The sequence below is a fragment of the Schistocerca nitens genome, chromosome 7, assembly GCF_023898315.1.
Source record: "Schistocerca nitens isolate TAMUIC-IGC-003100 chromosome 7, iqSchNite1.1, whole genome shotgun sequence".
In the NCBI taxonomy this organism is placed as follows: Eukaryota; Metazoa; Arthropoda; class Insecta; order Orthoptera; family Acrididae; genus Schistocerca; species Schistocerca nitens.
Window position 1 is genome coordinate 145014891 of NC_064620.1, and position 21312 is coordinate 145036202.

Sequence of the window (21312 nt, forward strand, 5' to 3'; positions counted from 1 at the left end):
ACCGCAGGGCCGTATTCTGCCTGTTTATATATCCCTGTTTTTGAATTCGCATGCCTGTACCAGTTTCTTTGTCGGTTCAGTGTAGATAGGAGATTTTTCCTCACTCCATATGGGAGCCGGCCGCTGTGGCCGAGCGGTTCTAGGCGCTTCAGTCCGGAAACGTGCTACTCCTACGGTCGCAGGTTCGAATCCTGCCTCGGGCATGGATGTGTGTGATGTCCTTAGGTTAGTTAGGCTTAAGTAGTTCTAAGTTCTAGGGGACTGATGACCTCAGATGTTAAGTCCCATAGTCCTCAGAGCCATTGTACAACCCATCTCGGAAGAGAGCAGGAATATGAATTTCTAGCAGTGGTAGAAGGTACCATCCCCCATTCATCGTGCGGTGTCTTGAGAAGTGTTATGTAAATGAAGATGCAAATGTAGAAAAAGAAAAGAGTAAACAAAGACGGGAAAACCGGATATAGGCAAATGAGCAGACAGAGTACACACTTTGTCGCGCTGTTAACTTGGCAGACGGCTTGACCGGTGAGAAAGCTTCGCTGCCATTAACACCTCTGCGCCCTCTGCTCGTTTGTACTGGAACAATAAGAGGAGCGCGGCAGTAAAATGTGCCACTGTGCTTCCGCCAACATCGCCTCATTACGCGCTGCGTCGTAAAGCGGCCATGTGGGAGGCGCAGTGGAAGTCGAATGGCTACTGTGCGTTACGCGCCGACACAGGGCGCTGCCTGGTCTGGAACGCACGGCATTCAGGGGCAGCCTCACGTCTGCTGGATAGCGCGATGTGTTTTTGTCTCAGTCTGAGGAATGTTAACCGTGGTCTTCCGTTTGTATAGTAAAAGGTTTCCCGTGTCTGGTGCCAACAACCAGTGGTGAAGAATGTTACACAGTCCAGGAAGAGATACACGCAGACGTGTCGGTGACTTAAGACTGACTCGCAGTGAAAGGATCATGTTCTTTTATGCGAGCTAAAGGCAACGATATCTCTCTTTTCAATTAATGTTTTATAACGCGTTTCGTCGTAAGTGGCAACGAGGCGACAAACTTACGTCCCCACAGTGGAGTTCTGTGGTAAGTAAAGAGGAACAGTGTGACTATGTTATTCGACGATTGGTTGTAATTCCACCGACAAGGAAGAAGATAATTTTCAATTAACGCCAGCTGGGATGATACGCAGAACAGTTCACATCCACGTATCTTTATTTAGTGGCACATAATGGATTCCCTATCATTAGATAATCAAGTCCACATCTACCGTGCATATATTTATTTTAGATGGTGTCGAGCCGGTCTTGGGCGCTGCAGTCATGGACTGTGCGGCTGGTCCGGGCAGAGGTTCGAGTCCTCCCTCGGGCATGGGTGTGTGTGTTTGTCCTTAGGATATTTTAGGTTAGGTAGTGTGTAAGTTTAGGGACTGATGACCTTAGCAGTTCTGTCCAATAAGATTTCACACACACAGATCTTGTCGAGTAACGAATTACTTGTCGACGATTTAAATGATGTCTGATTTGATATTTCTTGTATGACAACAAACTAAAACGTTACATAAAGTTCCTTTTATTAGCGTCCACCACAAATAAAATCACATATCGGATGAACTCTAAGAAGAGGACCATAAACTTTGCCACCATACCATCACTCATAAACGAAAATACTGTACCCGCAACTGTGGCCGCCAAACCAACCAACACTCGTCACTATAATGGTCACTTGTGATGCCCTTCTTATGGGGCCAGTCGTGTAATACAATAAATTGTGAAACTTTTTCTCAATCAAATAATCTTCTACACAATTCAAATCACGCTGAAAGCAAATTTTAAACAATATTCAGTGCATCATAATACATTTCTAAAATACACTTTGAAAGTTTCGTTTGAACGCATATAATTTTTGTAAGACATTGATCGAACCGGGCTTTGAATCGGCTACTCACCCATCCTGTTAGCCCCAAGTGACTTTTTCCTGTTCCCTATCTTAAAACTTTGGTTTGCTGAGAAGAAACTTTCATCAAATGAAGTAACGACAGTTGCAGTAAACAAGTATTTTCACAGTTTGACGGAACCTATTTTTCACATTGGATGAAAGAGCTAGAGAATCGGTGGACCGAGTGTATACACCTCAAAGGAGACAAGTAAGGTGATCTGTTTGCGAAATATACATTGTTTTCGATTTTTTACCAGACTTACCGAATCAGTTCCGTACTTTCCATATGTAATCCTTGTGCTCGCATAATATTCTTAAGGCTATAAGGAGTCGAAAAATGAAAAATAAAGAAAAAAGATTTCAAACCTCGAGACTGGAAAACCCTCTTATATTACTGCCACTTGACCAGTGGTTCAGCTAATGACAGCGTGACATTTCAGGTACACGCCAGAGGGGGGACAATGTCTGGGCATCGCTGTTTTCACATTTTCATTCTCCAAAGTGGACAGGAGTGACAGGGACGCTGTCAGATCATTAGGGCCCGCGAGTCTACGGACGCGCAGGCGGCGGTATTCATCCGCACAGTAACAATGGTGGAGCGCGCTTGGCGGTGTCAGCCGGCGCACGCAATCCGGCCATCGGCAGGCGCGGTGCGGGGTCACGCCGGGTCACGGCGGAGCACGGCGCAGCTCGGGCCAGCCTGCGTGGCCTAGCGCGCACACACACACACAGACTGCTGCACGCGACGCCACGCCGCGCCGCACTGCAGACGGACAGCCGCGGGCGCCTACCAGCCGTTCACCCGCTTGCAGCCCGCCTCCCATTCGCACGTCACACGCGCCCTGTACATACGCACGACACTAACACTAGGCAAGCCACTGTCAGTATCGGTCACTCCCTGTCCGAGTACACTGACATATGGACAGAGGCAGAAAATGACTTCATACTCATGACTTCAAGAAATTCAGCTCTATCCTCTTTGTGTCACTTTTATGTTAGGTTGCTTTCTGATCTGTCTGCCTTCTGGTAGTGGTGAGGGTAGGAGTGAAAATGTTTGGTAACCCCTGACATCTCGACTTCCCTGCAGGACTGGCATGTTGTGTGGATAGTGACAAATGCGCTCCATGTGGAATGTGAGCTGAGGTGTGTGGCTGAGTAGAAAGAGGAAGAAAGCTGGAATGGACGGAGAGAGGGGGAGGGGAAGGAATAGGATGTGATATGTGTGAAATACTGGGTGATCAAAAAGTCAGTATGAATTTGAAAACTGAGTAAATAAGAGAATAATGTAGATAGAGAGGTACAAATTTGACACACATGCTTGGAATGACATTGGGTTTTATTAGAACCAAAAAAATACAAAAGTTCAGAAAAGTCCGACAGATGGCGCTTCATCTGATCAGAATAGCAATAATTAGCATAACAAAGTAAGACAAAGCAAAGACGACGTTCTTTACAGGAAATGCTCAATATTTCCACCATCATTCAACAACAATAGCTGTAGTCGAGGAATAATGTTGTGAACAGCACTGTAAAGCATGTCCAGATGTATGGTGAGGCATTGGCGTCGGATGTTGTCTTTCGGCATCCCTAGGGATGTCGGTCGATCACGATGCACTTGCGACTTCAGGTAACCCCAAAGCCAATAATCGCACGGACTGAGGTCTGGAGACCTGGGAGGCCAAGCATGACGAAAGTGGCGGCTGAGAGCATGGTCATCACCAAACGACACGCATTTCCTGGAAGAAGAAAGGCCCGATAACGGTAGATGTGATAAATCCAAGCCATACCGTGACTTTCCCGTCGTCCAATGGAGTTTTAACGACAGTTCTAGGATTTTCGGTAGCCCAATTTCTGCAGCTGTGGGCGTTGACAGACCCTCGGAGCGTGAAATGAGCTTCGTCGGTCCACAACACGTTACTCAACCAATCGTCATCTTCCGCCATCTTTTGAAACACCCACACCGCAAATGCCCTCCGCTTCACTAAATCGCCAGGTAACAGTTCATGATGCCAATGGATTTTGAACGGATAGCATCGGAGGGTACGCCTAAGTGTCCGCAGCTCGTGGTCGTGCGGTAGCGTTCTCGCTTCCCACGCCCGGGTTCCCGGGTTCGATTCCCGGCGGGGTGAGGGATTTTCTCTGCCTCGTGATGACTGGGTGTTGTGTGCTGTCCTTAGGTTAGTTAGGTTAGTTCTAAGTTCTAGTGGACTGATGACCACAGATGTTAAGTCCCATAGTGCTCAGAGCCATTTGGTACGCCTAAGTGCCAACCAAACAGTAGTGTATGGAATGCCGGTGCGACGTGCGACTGCACGAGGGCTGACTTCCCCGTGCATAGACGAACCCGCTACAGTCGAACTGCCTCAGCAGCTTTACGCCTTGTGCTCGGTCGGCCACTACGGTGTCTATCGTCTAAACAACCCGTGGCTTCGAACTTCGAAATCATTCTCGCCACAGCTGCATTTGTCAACGGACCTTTACCCGTTCGAGTCCCCTTCCTATGGCGACAGGATCGTAACGCTGAACTAGCACATTCCCCATTCTGATAATACAGCTTCACTAGAAGCGCTTTTTCAGGTAACATCAACATGTTGCGACAGCTGGCGCATCTGATTCTCTTTCTCATTACAGCTCCTTTTATACACGATTGTCATTCGCAGTCACTGACGTTTTGCTGTCCAGCGTCATCTGACGGACATTTTGTGAACTTTGTTTTTTTTTTTTGTTCTAATGAAACCCCATTTCATTCCAAGCATGTGTGTCAAGTTTTACCTCTCTCTCTACATTATTCTGTGGTTTATTAAGTTTTCTAATTTATACTGACTTTTTGATCATCCGGTATCTATGAAAATGCCTTTGAGCATTTATTATACAGGTGATAGGCAACATAATGTGAACAGTGGTAGTAATGGGACGGTTGTGTTATACTCTCAACAACACAGGTAAGACACATGTTGTCCCGGACTGTGCATGTTTGGTACGGACAAGGCTTCAGTGCAGGTTGTTTACGAGTAGTGCACACTTCGTATTTGCATTGAGAGGCCTAGGTCAACGTGCAATGGAAGACCTAACAGAGTTCCAAAGAGGGCAGATCATGGTGGCCCGAATAGCTGCAGCATCAGTAACCAAGGCAGCCAACCTATTGAATGTTCAAGAGCAACTGTTTCAACAGTCAGCCCACACAAAACATGAAAAGACATCATCGAGTAATCGTAATAGTCGGCGCAGATCAAAACTCAATGACAGAAATCGTCGTACGATAACACGTATTGTTTCAAAACAACACAAAACTACGGCTGCTAAAGAGACTGCAGAGCCCAATGGCCATCTCCGAGATCGTCCGCGGATAAGTCAATAAAGCGAATATTCATGGATGAGCAGCTACACCGAAACCATTAGTGGGACAACCAACGCAAAGAAGTGTAAAACATGATGTCAGGAGCATAAACCGTGGGCAGCTTATTGTGGAAATACGTCATATGGTCCGACGAGTCAACGTTTTCGTTATTTCCAACATAAGGCTGGCTTTACGTCTGGAGAACGCGAAAGGTAGCCAACTATCCCGATTGCTTGACTCCAACAGTTAAGCACGGCGGTGGAAGTGTGATGGTGTGGGCAGCCATATCATGGTATTCTGCTGATCCCATCATCACTCTTAAAGGTCGTGTTACAGCCAACGATTATGTGAACAGGTGCGCCCAAGATTCGAATGTTGTTCCCCAACAATGACGTTATACTTCAGGACGATATTGCACCCACTGACACAGCAAGGAAAGTACTGTCGAAGTATGAGGAGCATGTAACTGAACTGCGGAGTCTTCCGTGGCCAGCACAGTCCCCGGACTTTAACGTTATCGAACCATTGTGGGCGGTATTGGAGCACAGACTCCGGAGCAGATTTCCACCTCCCTCGTCACTACAGAGGATGGAAGAGATTCTCATCGAAGAGTGGCACAACATTCCACTGGAGAGCATACAACCATTATATCCCAGTATTCCAAGAAGAATCGCAGCTATATTAAGGGGAAGTGAGGGGCCAGCTGAGGCGTGGCGCTCTTATATCACTCCTGTCCGGAGCCTGTGTGTCAGGAGAATGACTCACGCGTGCAGAGTGACACATGGCCTGAAGCTGGTGCAGTCGAGTACGTAGATCTAATATTCATCCACCAGAGTACAGTAGCGGACAGAGACATTCAAGAAACACGCAAGAGAATGTTTTTGTGAATTGTTTAGTTTATTTCATGTAGGCTGTTTTTGTTTATTTGTGTTTTTACAGATTTGTATATGTTTTTGGTAGTGCGAATGATGCGTGAATGTGGTCTAAAGTTAATGTGTAGATCATTGTTATATTGACAAATGCTGTACGAACGACCGTGAGAAATTTTTAAGGCAATATTAATGCAGACAACGGGGTAACTTTATATCATAATACGGGTGATTCAAAAAGAATACCACAACTTTAGGAATTTAAAACTCTGCAACGACAAAAGGCAGAGCTAAGCACTATCTGTCGGCGAATTAAGGGAGCTATAAAGTTTCATTTAGTTGTACATTTGTTCACTTGAGGCGCTGTTGACTAGGCGTCAGCGTCAGTTGATGCTAAGATGGCGACCGCTCAACAGAAAGCTTTTTGTGTTATTGAGTACGGCAGAAGTGAATCGACGACAGTTGTTCAGCGTGCATTTCGAACGAAGTATGGTGTTAAACCTCCTGATAGGTGGTGTATTAAACGTTGGTATAAACAGTTTACAGAGAATGGGTGTTTGTGCAAAGGGAAAAGTTCTGGACGGCCGAGAACGAGTGATGAAAATGTAGCACGCATCCAGCAAGCATTTGTTCGCTGCCCAGGAAAATCGACTCGCAGAGCTAGCAGAGAGCTGCAAATTCCACAATCAACTGTATGGAGAGTCCTACGAAAAAGGTTAGTTATGAAACCTTATCGTCTGAAATTGGTTCAAGCACTGTCTGCAGCCCATGACAGAGCACTTCATCACTGGCCTCCAAGAAGCCCTGATCTTACCCCCTGCGATTTTTTCTTATGGGGGTATGTTAAGGATATGGTGTTTCGGCCACCTCTCCCAGCCACCATTGATGATTTGAAACGAGAAATAACAGCAGCTATCCAAACTGTTACGCCTGATATGCTACAGAGAGTGTGGAACGAGTTGGAGTATCGGGTTGATATTGCTCGTGTGTCTGGAGGGGGCCATATTGAACATCTCTGAACTTGTTTTTGAGTGAAAAAAAAACCTTTTTAAATACTCTTTGTAATGATGTATAACAGAAGGTTATATTATGTTTCTTTCATTAAATACACATTTTTAAATATGTGGTATTCTTTTTGAATCACCCTATATTAAGTAATTTTATGGTAAAAGGGAAGTTAACTCGAGTGCTAATGAAAATAGTAGTTAATAATGTAAAGTATAAATAAAATATCACAATGTTAAATATTTATTTCGGGAATAAGCACAATTCGAAAGTGTGCCATCTCTTGATTGGTAAGTCATGATAAGCGCGGACTAACGCGGGAGATGAAATTTTTCTATTGGCCTTAAAGAAAACTGACCATTCAGAAAGAAGTATTCTTCATGCGTCATTTCTCTTGGAGATAGAAACTGCTTACAGCAATCTAAAGAGTCGGAGCCCTGCCTTTCAATGGTACGGTCGTGTGTAGTTTGAGCTCCGAAGGAAGTTGTAATCTTCCGGTGTTAGTTCTGCTACATGCCTCAAAAGTGCTTAGGAAGTGAAGGCATATTTATCCCTGCAGGATTAATGGTGTCAATCCCCTACATTCAGACATTAGTCGAGTCCATGCCACGTCATGTTGCGGCACTTAAGCGTGCTCGCGGGGGCCCTACACGATATTATATAGGTGTACCAGTTTCTCTGGCACTTCAGTGTATAAATACGGCCACAAAGACACTTCGCACAGAGATATCAATGTGGCCGCGTCAGTCAAAGGCCTGCGTGCACCATGCCTCGGATGACGTCAGAGCTAAAGAGGCTTCAAGGAGTTTCCTGTAAAAGTACGAAATAGTCCCCCGTGGACTGTACACCGTACTGGATTGCTTAGATTTCACGCAAGTAGCTGTTTGTATGCCACCCGTAATGTCAAATCCGCGTGGAAAGTGGCAGGATTAGTTTCCACTTTTAAGGCAAGCATTTAACTTCTGGTAGTTAGATGTCAGTACAATACAGTATAAGATTTTACTTGGAACTTCCGGTAGATATCGCCTCTGAACTGTTAATAGTGCAGTTCTCGATGGGTACAATACACTACTGGCCATTAACATTGCTACACCAAGAAGAAATGCAGATGATAAACGGGTATTCATTGGACAAATATATTGTACTAGAGCTGACATGTGATTACATTTTCACACAATTTTGGTGCATAGATCCTGAGAAATCAGTACCCAGAACAACCGCCTCTGGCCGTAATAACGGCCTTGATACGCCTGGGCACTGAGTCAAACAGAGCTTGGATGACGTGTACAGGTACAGCTGCCCATGCAGCTTCAACACGATACCACAGTTCATCAACAGTAGATACTGGCGTATTGTGACGAGCCAGTTGCTCGGCCACCATTGACCAGACGTTTTCAGTTGGTGAGAGATCTGGAGAATGTGCTGGCCAGTGCAGTAGTCGAACATTTTCTGTATCCAGAAAGGCCGGTACAGGACCTGAAATATGCGGTAGTGCATTATCCTGCTGAAATTTAGGGCTTAGCAGGGATCGAAAGAAGGGTAGAGCCACGGATCGTAACACATCTGAAATGTAACGTCCACTGTTCAAAGTGCCGTCAATGCGAACAAGAGGTGACCGAGACGTGTAACCAATGGCACCCAATACCATCACGCCGGGTGGTACGCCAGTATGGCGTTGACGAATACACGCTTCCAATGTGCGTTCACCGCGATGTCGCCAAACACGGATGCGACGATCATGATAATGTAAACAGAAACTGGATTCATCCGAGAAAATTACGTTTTGCCATTCGTGCACCCAGGTTCGTCGTTGAGTACACCATCGCAGGCGCTCCTGTCTGTGACGCAGCGTCAAGGGTAACCGCAGCCATTGTCTCCGAGCTGATTGTCCATGCTGCTGCAAAGGTCGTCGAACTGTTCGTGCAGATGGCTGTTGCCTTGCGAACGTCCCCATCTGATGGCAGAGGGATCGAGACGTGGCTGCACGATCCGTTACAGCCATGCGGATAAGATGCCTGTCATCTCGACTGATAGTGATACGAGGCCGCTGGGATCCAGCACGGCGTTCCGTATTACCCTCCTGAACCCACCGATTCCATATTCTGCTAACAGTCATTGGATCTGGACCAACGCGAGGAGCAATGTCGCGATACGACAAACCGCAATTGCGATAGGCTACAATCCGACCTATAAAGTCAGAAACGTGATGGTACGCATTTCTTCTCCTTACACGAGGCATCACAAGAACGTTTCACTAGGCAACGCCGGTGAACTGCTGTTTGTGTATGAGAAACCGATTGGAAACTTTCCTCATGTCAGCACGTTTTAGGTGTCGCCACCGGCGCCAACCTTGTGTGAATGCTCTGAAAAGCTAATCATTTGCAGATCACAACATCTTCTGCCTGTCGGTTAAATTTCGCGTCTGTAGGACGTCATCTTCGTGGTGTACCAATTTTAATGGCCAGTAGTGTAAATAGAATACTAAGACTTATATTTTGCGCGTTTGAACTTTTACTTAAATCAAAATTGTTATTTTTAGTTTTATTTCCTGATCCCACTGAGTAAATATCAAGTTGGAATATTTTCTTTCACTGTATACAAAGAGTAATGTAGATTTGCTAACTCATTGGTTGATTGATTTGGGGGATGGGATCAAACAATGAGGTCATCGGTCGCATCGGACGGGGAAAGAAGGCAATCTGCCATGGCCTCAGAAAGGAACCATCCCGGCATTTGCCTCGAGCAATTTAGTGAAATCACGGAAAACCTAAATCAGGATAACCGGACGCTGATTTGGACCGTCGTCCATCCCAATGAGAGTCCCAGTGTGCTAACCACTGCGCCACCTCGCTCGCTGACTTGTAGAGTGCAGATTATGGTCAGTATGTTCTCCATCGCTTTAACTGTCTTTGTGCCTCTTCATAACGCTCATAGCGAAGAAACGGCCATTTAAATTAATTTCCCGTCACCACACATCCTCGTGACTTCATTGTAATTATTGGGTTTAAATGAACGTGTCATTTCTGTGCGTCTCATTGCGTATTTCTTTCAGTTACCTTAGGCTTTTATAGAGTAAGTCCACAGCTCGTGGTCTTGCGGTAGCCTTCTCACTTCCGGCGCACGGGGTCCCGGGTTCGATTCACGTAGGGTTCGCCGATTTTCCCTGCCTCAAGATGACATCCCCTTACGGTCGGAGGAATTCAATGGCAAACCATCTCCGCTAGGACCTTACCTAATCGGCGGTACGGGTCTCCCGCATCGTTCCCTACGCTCCTCGGAGTATGGGACCTCATCATCATCATTGTAGAGTAGAAGCTCTTTTTACGAAAGATCTATCTCTCATCGAGCTACGGTACTTGTCAGTGGCAAAATAGGTTAAAGTTACTTACGTTCTAAGCTGAGGCGACAGATCATCGGATAGCGAAACGCACATATACCCATAAATGGCTTTCGTATCGCGTACTCAGTGTATAAAAGGACAGTGTATTAGCGAAGCTGTCATTTGTACTCAGGTGATTCACGTGAAACGGTTTCTGGTGTGATCATGACTGGGCGACGGTAATTAACGGACTTTGGTAGCGGAAATGTAGTTGGAGCTAGACGCAGGGGACACTCCGTTACTGATATCGTTAGGGAATTAAATACTCCAGGACCCACAGCGTCAAGAGTGTGCCGAGAATATCGGATTTCAGGCATTACCTCTCGCCACGGAGTCCGCATCTCGTGGTCGTGCGGTAGCGTTCTCGCTTCCCACGCCCGGGTTCCCGGGTTCGATTCCCGGCGGGGTCAGGGATTTTCTCTGCCTCGTGATGACTGGGTGTTGTGTGCTGTCCTTAGGTTAGTAAGGTTTAAGTAGTTCTAAGTTCTAGGGGACTGATGACCATAGATGTTAAGTCCCATAGTGCTCAGAGCCATTTGAGCCATTTCTCGCCACGGACAACGCGGAGGCTGACGTCCTTCACTTAACGACCGAGAGGTGCGGCGTTTGCTCAGTGCTAACTGAGAAGGAACACTGCGTGAAATGATCGCAGAAATCAACGTGGGGCGTACAGTGAACGATCCGTTAGGACAGGGCAGCCACATTCGGCGTTAATGGGCTGTGACAGCAGAAGACCGGCGCGAGAGCCTTTGGTAACAGCACGACATCGCAGGAAGCGCTTTTTCTGGACTCATCACCACATCGGTAGCACCCCATACGATACGGAACCAGTGGCCTGGTCATATTAGTTTCGATCTCAGTTATTAATAGCTGATGGTAACATTGGAATGTGGCGTCGACCCCACGAAGCAATTACGCAAGTTGTCAAGAAAGCACTGTGATGCTGGTAGTGGCTCCATAGTGGTGTGGTCTGTGTTTTCATGGTATGCAGTGGGTCCTCTGGTGCAACTGAACCGATCATGACCCGTTATGATCGTCTTTCATGGAGTTCGTGTCCCTTAACAACGATGTTCCGGGCCACAATTGCTCGCGAGTGGTTTGAAAAACATTCTGGACAATTCGAGCTAACGTTTTGCCCACCCAGATAGCCTGAGATGAATCCCATCAAACATTTATGGTAATGTCAAATTAAACACATTTCAGCCGTCTAATTTCCAAACTTATTTTATTTTGCTACCAGTTTCGGCCCTTCACTACGCCATCTTCGGGCCCCTGACCGACATGTAGGAAGATTCCATCTCGGGTCTAATCAAAACAGGGGCCAGCAATACTGGTATTAGTAGATTTCTGCTTGCTCTGGCGATCACTTCAACCATCATCTCCCAGACGTTACAAACGTTGGGAAAGTATCATAAACAGTTGGCAGATGATGGTTGAAGATATCACTATAGCAAGCAGAGATCTGCTAATACCAGTACTGCTGGCTAATGTTTTGATCAGAACCGAGGTGGAATCTTCCTACACGTCGGTCAGGGGCCTGAAGATGGTATAGTAAATCGGCGAAACTGCTAGCCAAATAAAATAGGTTTGGAAAGTAGACGGCTGAAAGGCGTTAAATTCGACATCCTGTATCGAACAGTCGAGTCCCCCACCATCTCTGAAAAGCTGGACATACAGCAATTTATGGGTTATAGTCGGGAGGTCAAATTTTGCACAAAATTCAGCTCTGGCTACGCTTTCGTAATTATGGACGCCTGTAGCGGCAGCAAGACTCAATTTTTCTGCAGCGACTTTTTGAGTCCATGCCACGTCACGTTTGTGCGGTACACCGGCCGAAAGGAGGTCCGATACGATATTAGGAGGTATCCCATGACGTTTGTCAGTTCAGTGTATATCAAAAACGACTGATACGAGACCACACTCTTGTTTTAGTCTGTGTCTTACATTCAACAGTATTTGTAAAGTGGGGCCCATGAAAAACTACAGAGACCTTTAATACATTAAATGAATTCGCGATAGCGAATACTGCTACATCTACATCCATACTCCGAAAGCCACCTGACGGTGTGTGGTGGAGGGTACCTTGAGTACCTCTATCGGTTCTCCCTTCTATTCCAGTCTCGTATTGTTCGTGGAAAGAAAGATTGTCGGTATGCCTCTGTGTGGGCTCTAATCTCTGTGATCTTATCCTCATGGTCTCTTCGCGAGATACACGTAGGAGAGAGCAATATACTGTTTGACTCTTCGGTGAAGATATGTTCTCTAAACTTCAACAAAAGCCCGTACCGAGCTACTGAGCGTCTCTCTTGCAGAGTCTTCCACTGGAGTCTATCTGTCATCTCCGTAACGCTTTCGCGATTAATAAATGATCCTGTAACGAAGCGCGCTGCTCTCCGTTGAATCTTCTCTATCTCCTCTGTCAACCCTATTTGGTACGGATCCCACAGCCCTGAGCAGCATTCAAGCAGTTGGCGAACAAGTGTACTGTAACCTACTTCCTTTGTTTTCGGATTGCATTTCCTTAGGATTCTTCCAATGAATCTTAGTCTGGCATCTGCTTTACCGACGATTAATTTTATATGGTCATTTCATTTTAAATCACTCCTAATGCCTACTCGCAGATAGTTTATGGAATTAACTGTTTCCAGTTGCTGACCTGCTATATTGTAGCTAATGATAAAGTATCTTTCTTTCCTTGTCTTCGCAGCACATTACACTTGTCTGCATTAAGATTCAATTGCCATTTCCAGCACCATGCGTCAATTCGCTGCAGATCCTCCTGCATTTCAGTACAATTTTCCATTATTATAATCTCTCGATATACTACAGCATTACCCGCAAAAAGCCTCGGTGTGCTTCCAATGTTATCCAAAGGGTCATTTATATACAGGGTGTTACAAAAAGGTACGGTCAAAGTTTCAGGAAACATTCCTCACACACAAACAAAGAAAATATCTTATGTGGAAATGCGTCCGGAATCGCTTACTTTCCATGTTAGAGTTCATTTTATTACTTCTCTTCAAATCACATTAATCATGGAATGGAAACACACAGCAACAGAACGTACCAGCGTTACTTCAAACACTTTGTTACAGGAAATGTTCAAAATGTCCTCCGTTAGCGAGGATACATGCATCCACCCTCCGTCGCATGGAATCCCTGATGCGCTGATGCAGCCCTGGAGAATGGCGTATTGTATCACAGCCGTCCACAATACGCGCACGAAGAGTCTCTACATTTGGTACCGGGGTTACGTAGACAAGAGCTTTCAAATGCCCCCATAAATGAAAGTCAAGAGGGTTGAGGTCAGGAGAGCGTGGAGGCCATGGAATTGGTCCGCCTCTACCAATCCATCGGTCACCGAATCTGTTGTTGAGAAGCGTGCGAACACTTCGACTGAAATGTGCAGGAGCTCCATCGTGCATGAACCACATGTTGTGTCGTACTTGTAAAGGCACATGTTCTAGCAGCATAGGTAGAGTGTCCCGTATGAAATCATGATAACGTGCTCCATTGAGCGTAGGTTGAAGAAACTAAAATGAGCTCTAACATGGAAACTAAGCGTTTCCGGACACATGTCCACATAACATCTTTTCTTTATTTGTGTGTGAGGAATGTTTCCTGAAAGTTTGGCTATACCTTTTTGTAACACCCTGTATATTGTGAATAGCAACGGTCCTACGACACTTCGATGCGGCACAGCTGAAATACTTCGGAAGACTTCTCTCCATTGAGAATGATATGCTGCGTTCTGTTAGCTAGGAACTCTTAAATCCAATCACACAATTGGTCTGATAGTCCATGTGCTCTTACTTTGTTCATTAAACGACTGTGTGGAACTGTATCAAACATCTTGCGGAAGTCAAGAAACACGGCATCTTCCTGGGAACCCTCTGAGTCTCGTGGGCGAATAGCGCAAGCTGGGTTTCACACGATCGTCTTTTTCTAAACTCATGCTGATTCCTATAGAGTAGATTTCTAGTCTCCAGAAAAGTCATTATACTCGAATATAATACGAGTTCCAAAATTCTACATCTGATCGACGTTAGAATATGGACATCCACCATCGGTGGTAGGATGGAATGACGACTTGAAAATGGGTGGCGGACCGGGATTCGAACCCGGATTCCCCACTTATCGCGGGCGGCCCCTTACCATCTGGTTGTCCGTGAAAAACTCATGGCCACACCGAATTTTTTTTTCCTCGGCCGAAAACAATGCTACGAATGAGAAAGATTACGTAGGCATTATCTGAAGTCTTCCGAGTAAAGGCGCAAAGTTTGCGTCACTTTCGACAGATACCGTAGCTGCAGGACAGTTTCAAAATGGCGCCTGTAGGAGATGTACGTTACAAGCAACGTGCCGTCATTGAATTTCTCATGGCAGAGAAAACGCCCAACACTTGTGCGAAGTCTATGGAGCATCTGCTATCGACAGAAGTACAGTTAGTCGCTGGACACTGAGGGTGAGGTCATCAGAAGGCGGTTCGGCGGAGCCCCACGATTTACAGCGGTCGGGGAGACCATCCATGGGTGTCACGCCTGACAGCCCTGACCTAGCCCCCTCGGGCTTCCACTTGTTTGGGCCACTAAAGGATTCCATTCGTGGAACACATTTTGAAGGCGATGAGCAGGTGATTCACACAGTGAAGCACTGGCTCCGCCACCGGGACAAGAATTGGTACCGACTAGGCATATACACCCTTGTTTTGCGGTGGACGAAGGGATGGAGATTACGTGGAAAAATTGGGTGTGTAGATAAAAGACCGTTCTTTCGTGTGTGTAATTCTCATTATGTTCAATGCAAAATTGTTGAAGAAAAAAATGCGGTGCGCTACTTTCTGGACAACCCTCGTAACTTTTGCATGATGTGTCACTGCCAAGTATCATAGCTCGATGAAAGTGGAATCGTACATAGAATGAACAGCTACTCGTAGATCCGTTACGTACGACAGTAATCCCAAAAGTAAGGTCTCCTATATTTTTATAAGTACATAGACTTGTTTATTTCTACAATGGTTTACATCAGTTTACAGCTTGAATGTTTAGCTACTTTTCGGTATAATCACCATATCTGTCAATGCGTTTTTGTTGACACTGTGGCAAAATGGTTCAAATGGCTCTGCGCACTATGGGGCTTAACATCTGTGGTCATCAGTCCCCTAGAACTTAGAACTACTTAAACCTAACTAACCTAAGGACATTACACACATCCATGCCCGAGGCAGGATTCGAACCTGCGACCGTAGCAGTCGCGCGGTTCCAGACTGCGCGCCTAGAACCGCTATACCACCCCGGCCGGCTACGTTGTGGCAGTTTTTGTATGCCCATGTCATACCAGCTCGCCGCCATGCTGTTCAGAAAGTACGAAACTCTTCTTTCACCTCGTCGTCGGAGCTGAATCGCTGGGACCACAATTAATGCTGACAGGTACTGTGATACTGTGAAAAAATTCAAACGGGCAATTCAGAACCGGAGAAGAGGAATGTTGAGCAAGGCTGTCCACATTATCCATGACAACGCTCGCCCGCACATCGCTTGGCAAACCATTGCTCTCCAGCAACAGTTTCAGTGGAACATAATCACCCACTCTCCCTATAGTACTGACTTGGCGCCCAGTGACTATCACCTGTTCCCTAGGTTAAAAGAACATTTGGCCGGAAAGCGATTCAGCTCCGACCACGAGGTGAAAGAAGAGGTTCATAACTTTCTGAACAGCATGGTGGCGAGCTCGTATGACATGGCCGTACAAAAACTGCCACAGCGTCTACAAAAATGCATCGACAGAAATAGTGATTATGTCGAAAAATAGCTAAATCTTCAAGCTGTAAACTGGTGTAAACCATTGTGGAAATAAACTGGTTTCTGTACTTATAAAAAATAGGAGACCTTACATTTTGGATTGCCCTCGTATATTCCTGTGCGGTGAAAGATTTTACTTGAAAGTCGCTTGCTCAGTGTCGGCGGATAAATGCAATATTGTAGCGCGGTGCTAACAAGGGAACCTCCCAATCGCACCCCCCTCAGATATAGTTATAAGTTGGCACAGTGGATAGGCCTTGAAAAACTGAACACAGATCAATCGAGAAAACAGGAAGAAGTTGTGTGGAACTATGAAAAAAATAAGCAAAATATACAAACTGAGTAGTCCATGCACAAGATATGCAACATCAAGGAGAACATAAGCTCAGGAGCGCCATGGTCCCGTGGTTAGCGTGAGCAGCTGCGAAACTAGAGGTCTTTGGTTCATGTCTTCCCTCGAGTGAAAAGTTTATTTTTTATTTTCAGACAATTATTATCTGTCCGTCCGTCCGTCCGATGCGATCACTTTTTTGGGAGTTAGCCGGCACGGTAGCTCAGCGTGTTCGGTCAGATGGTTAACTGTCCTCCGTAATAAAAAAACTGAGTTAATGGATCAACGACGAACTGAAACGGGTGTCTTGCGACGTCCGCCCCGAGCAGATACAACGAACCAAAGCGAACAAAATGAGATTAAAAAAACACACAAAAAAACGAGAGGTCTTTGGTTCAAGTCTTCCCTCGACTGAAAAGTTTAATTTTTTTATTTTCAGACAATTATTATCTGCACGTCCATCCGTCCGATGCGATCACTTTTTTGGGAGTGATTATCACATCCACAAGAAAACCTAAATCGGGCAAGGTATAAGAATCTTGTTACTCATTCGCCTAGTGTACAAGTTAGGTGGGTCGACAACATATTCCTGTCATGTGACGCACATGCCGTCACCAGTGTCGTATAGAATATATCAGACGTGTTTTCCTGTGGAGGAATCGGTTGACCTATGACCTTGCGATCAAATGTTTTCGGTTCCCATTGGAGAGGCACGTCCTTTCGTCTACTAATCGCAGGGTTTTGCGGTGCGGTCGCAAAACACAAACACTAAACTTATTACACTGAACAGACACGTCAATGAACGAACGGACAGATCATAATTTTGCGAAAATAAACTTTTCACTCGAGGGAAGACTTGAACCAAGGACTTCTCGTTCCGCAGCTGCTCACGCTAACCACGGGACCACGGCGCGTCTGAGCTTACACTTTCCTTGGTGTTGCGTATCTTGCGCATGGACTACTCAGTTTGTATGTTTTGCTTATTTTTTCATAGTTCCACACAACTTCTTCCTGTTTTCTCGATTGATCTGTGTTCAGTTTTTCAAAGCCTATCCACTGTGCCAACTTATAACTAAATCTGAGGGTGGTGCGATGGGGAGGTTCCCTTCTAAGTTCCAAATGAACTTTGCATCGTAATTTAGAATAATACAGGCGCTGGAACATCGTGATCAATTTTAAGGTCGACGACCGAAAGGACAGAAAGCGCTTGGCGTCTTCTGTCGCCCACACGTTCATGCGACGTGCTGTACAGACCGTGTACTGGTCGTTTATCTGTCCAAGATAGCCGCACACAGAGGTGCTGTCTGTTTGTAGGTTTGCACGCCCACTTGCTCGGCGCCCGCGCTGACCTGCGGCAGGCGTCAGGCGGCACACGTACGGTACGTGCGGAAAGCGCTTTGTGTGTTGCATAAGCCGGGCGCAGATGGGCGCCGATAACGCACAGCACGTGTCGGTTATCTCGCGGCAGCTAGCGAGGCGGCCTTGGCAATAGCCGCGCACCGCCTGCGGTAACGCGCCGCTGACAGCCAGGCGAAACACGCCATCGGCTCTGCCGGGACGACGCATACACACACACACACACACACACACACACACGTTATGGCGGCTGCCGAGTCGCCGCGCGTGGCGTGCTAATGGCTCCCGCCAACTTCTGCCGTCGGTTGCTGCAATCACCTGTCAAACCCGTGGCGGTCACGTCCGCGCTCCGAGTCGTCTTCATGAATATTACGGCACCTTTCATTTTCCCTAAATATCGCACAGTATTACAGACGGTATCGCAGGGCACAGGGGTCCACCACGAGTGAGGGAGCAGGAACCAAAATGGGGTACCTTGAAAGGTACAAAGCTACGACTTCTAAACTCGCGTTTGCACGTGTCTGGTTGGTATCTGAAAAAATGGCATGAAACTTGTTTTGTTATCCAAGTACATAAATCCAGACTGTGTAAAATTTGATTTTGACCGGAAATTGTACAGCTCACGCAACACGATGCGAAATCCAGACCAGCGGGTACTGAGAATATTTCGCCTGCGAGAAATGGATCCGCTATCTCAGTGCTGGACAAAATGATATATATTAAAATGTTGGCCCTGAACATTGTCTTGTAAACAATGACTGTATCAGAACTGTTAATTTAATCACACAGCAAATGAATATAAAATTTTACGCATTTGACTTTCTGATAAAACTGTGTGAAAACTCACAAGATAGTACTCTACTGAGATTTACTGGTATTAAGCCTGTGAACTAATACACTGAAGCGCAAAAGAAACTGGTAAATGGAAACGCCTTGTGGCTAGGGCCTCCCGTCGGGGAGACCGTTAGCCTGATGCAACTCTTTCGAGTTGACGCCACTTCAGCGACTTGCGTGTCGATGAGAATGAAATGATGATGATAAGGACAACACAATACCCACTCCCAGAGCGGAGAAGATGTCCGACCCAGCCGGGAATCGAACCTGGGCCGGTGAGTACGACATTCTGTCTTGCTAACCACTTGACCACTCAGCTACCAGGGACGGACACGTAACTGGTATAGGCTTGCGTATTCAAACACAGAGATATGTAAACAGGCAGAATACGGCGTTGCGGTCGGTAACGCCTAAAGACGACAACAAGAGTATGTGGCAATTGTTAGATAGGTTATTGCTGCTACAATGGCATCTTATGAAGATATAAGTGAGTTTGAACGCGGTGTTGTAGTCGGCGCAAGAGCGATGGGACACAGTATTTCCGAGGTAGCGATGAATCGGGGTTTTCCCGTCCGACCCTTTTACGAGCGTACCGTCAATATCAGGAATCTCGTGAAACATCAAATCTCCGACATCGCTGTAGCTGGGAAAAGATCCGGCAAGAACGGGACTGACGACGACTGAAGAGAATCGTTCAGCGTAACAGAAGAGCAGCCTTCCGCAAACTGCTGCAGATTTAAATGCTGGGCCATCATCAACAAGTATCAGCGTACGTATTCAGCGAAACATCATCGATATGGGATTTCGGAGCCGAAGGCCCACTCGTGTACCCTTGATAACTGCACAACACAAAGCTTTACGCCTCGCCTGGTCTCTTCAACATTGGACTGTTCATGACTGGAAACCTCTTGTCTGGTCGGACGAGTCTCGTTTCAAATTTTATGGAGCGGATGGACCTGTACGGGTATGGGGACAACGTCATGAATCGACAAATCCTGAACATCAGCAGGGGAGTGTTCAAGCTGGTGGAGGCTCTGTAAGGGTGTGGGGTGTGTGCATTTTGAGCGATATGGCACCCCTGATACGTCTAGATATGACTCTGACAGGTGACGTGGTCGTAAGCATCCTGTCCGATCATCTGCATCCATTCATGTCCACTGTGCATTCCGACGGACTTGGACAAATCCAGCAGGGCAATGTGACACCTCACACCCCACTCCCTCCACTTCTGAATATAAACACTTCCGCTGGCCACCAGGCTACCCAGACATAAACATTTTTGAGCATATCTGGGATGCCTTGCAACGTGACGTTCAGAAGAGATCTCCACCTATTCGTACAGTTATGGATTTATGGGCAGCTCTGCGGGATTAATGGTGTCAGTTCCTTCCGGCACTACTTCAGTCATTAATAGATTCCATGCCACGTCGTGTTGCAGCACTTATGCGTGGTCTTGGGTGCCCTACACGATATTATCCAGGTGTAACAGTTTCTTTGGCTCTTCAGTGTATATTATTATAGTAAATAACACTCTGAGAATCACTGTGCCTTACAATGGACATGAATTTTTATGGTAATTAAATTCATTAGCCTGCCTGTGTGCACGGAACGCTCGTCTGCTCTGCAACCTGACAGTATTAAGATAATGGTGAGACTGTCAAATGTCCAATCTCCTTTATCGTACTTGCGATGTGCTGTGGAAGACGGTATCTCAGCAGTTTTCACAAAATGCTTCTGCAGCACACAACACGCGATGAGCAATGCGAATATATAGACACATTTATAAAGATAAAGAATGCAAAATCAGGAACTAAACGACTGATAAATGAGAACAAAGACTCTTAGTATAATCGTGTTACATTAAGCTATATCAACAATACGCCCCTTCATAAAGTTCTCAAAACTAGGCAAGTTAGCTGAGTATTTCTTATTGATTTTTCTGTGTGCAATTACTTTCCTTGAGACTTGTTTCAATTATAAGACGAAACCATTTTCCGTTACAAAATTTCTACACCGAAGTTCAATCATACGCAATACTCTAACGATAAGAATATACACAATTACAAACATAAAAACTGGATTACCTGATGCTTTGGATTACCTAATTCCTCAATTAATACAATCCTACGTAGTATTTTTCATCAAAACATATTGTCACACAACCCTTTCTAAAAATGCTGCCTACACTGTACAGTAGCCCAACTTCCCTCTATTTTAAACCAATACATTGCCAGAATGTCTAACACACACTGACTGCTACTCACTACAAAAGAAGTAACGCTTCTAACCAACATCTGTGGAACAGACTTACGAAGAATATGGTTTAACGATACTACGGAGGTTGAGTACATTTATCAGATTCGCGACTTCATTCACAGTTGTGACCAAAACTTCTTGAAAATCGATATCCCTAATAGGACAGTTCCGTTTGAACGTTCTCCCTCGTGGATCCTAGACGTAGACTTCCTGTTCATTACA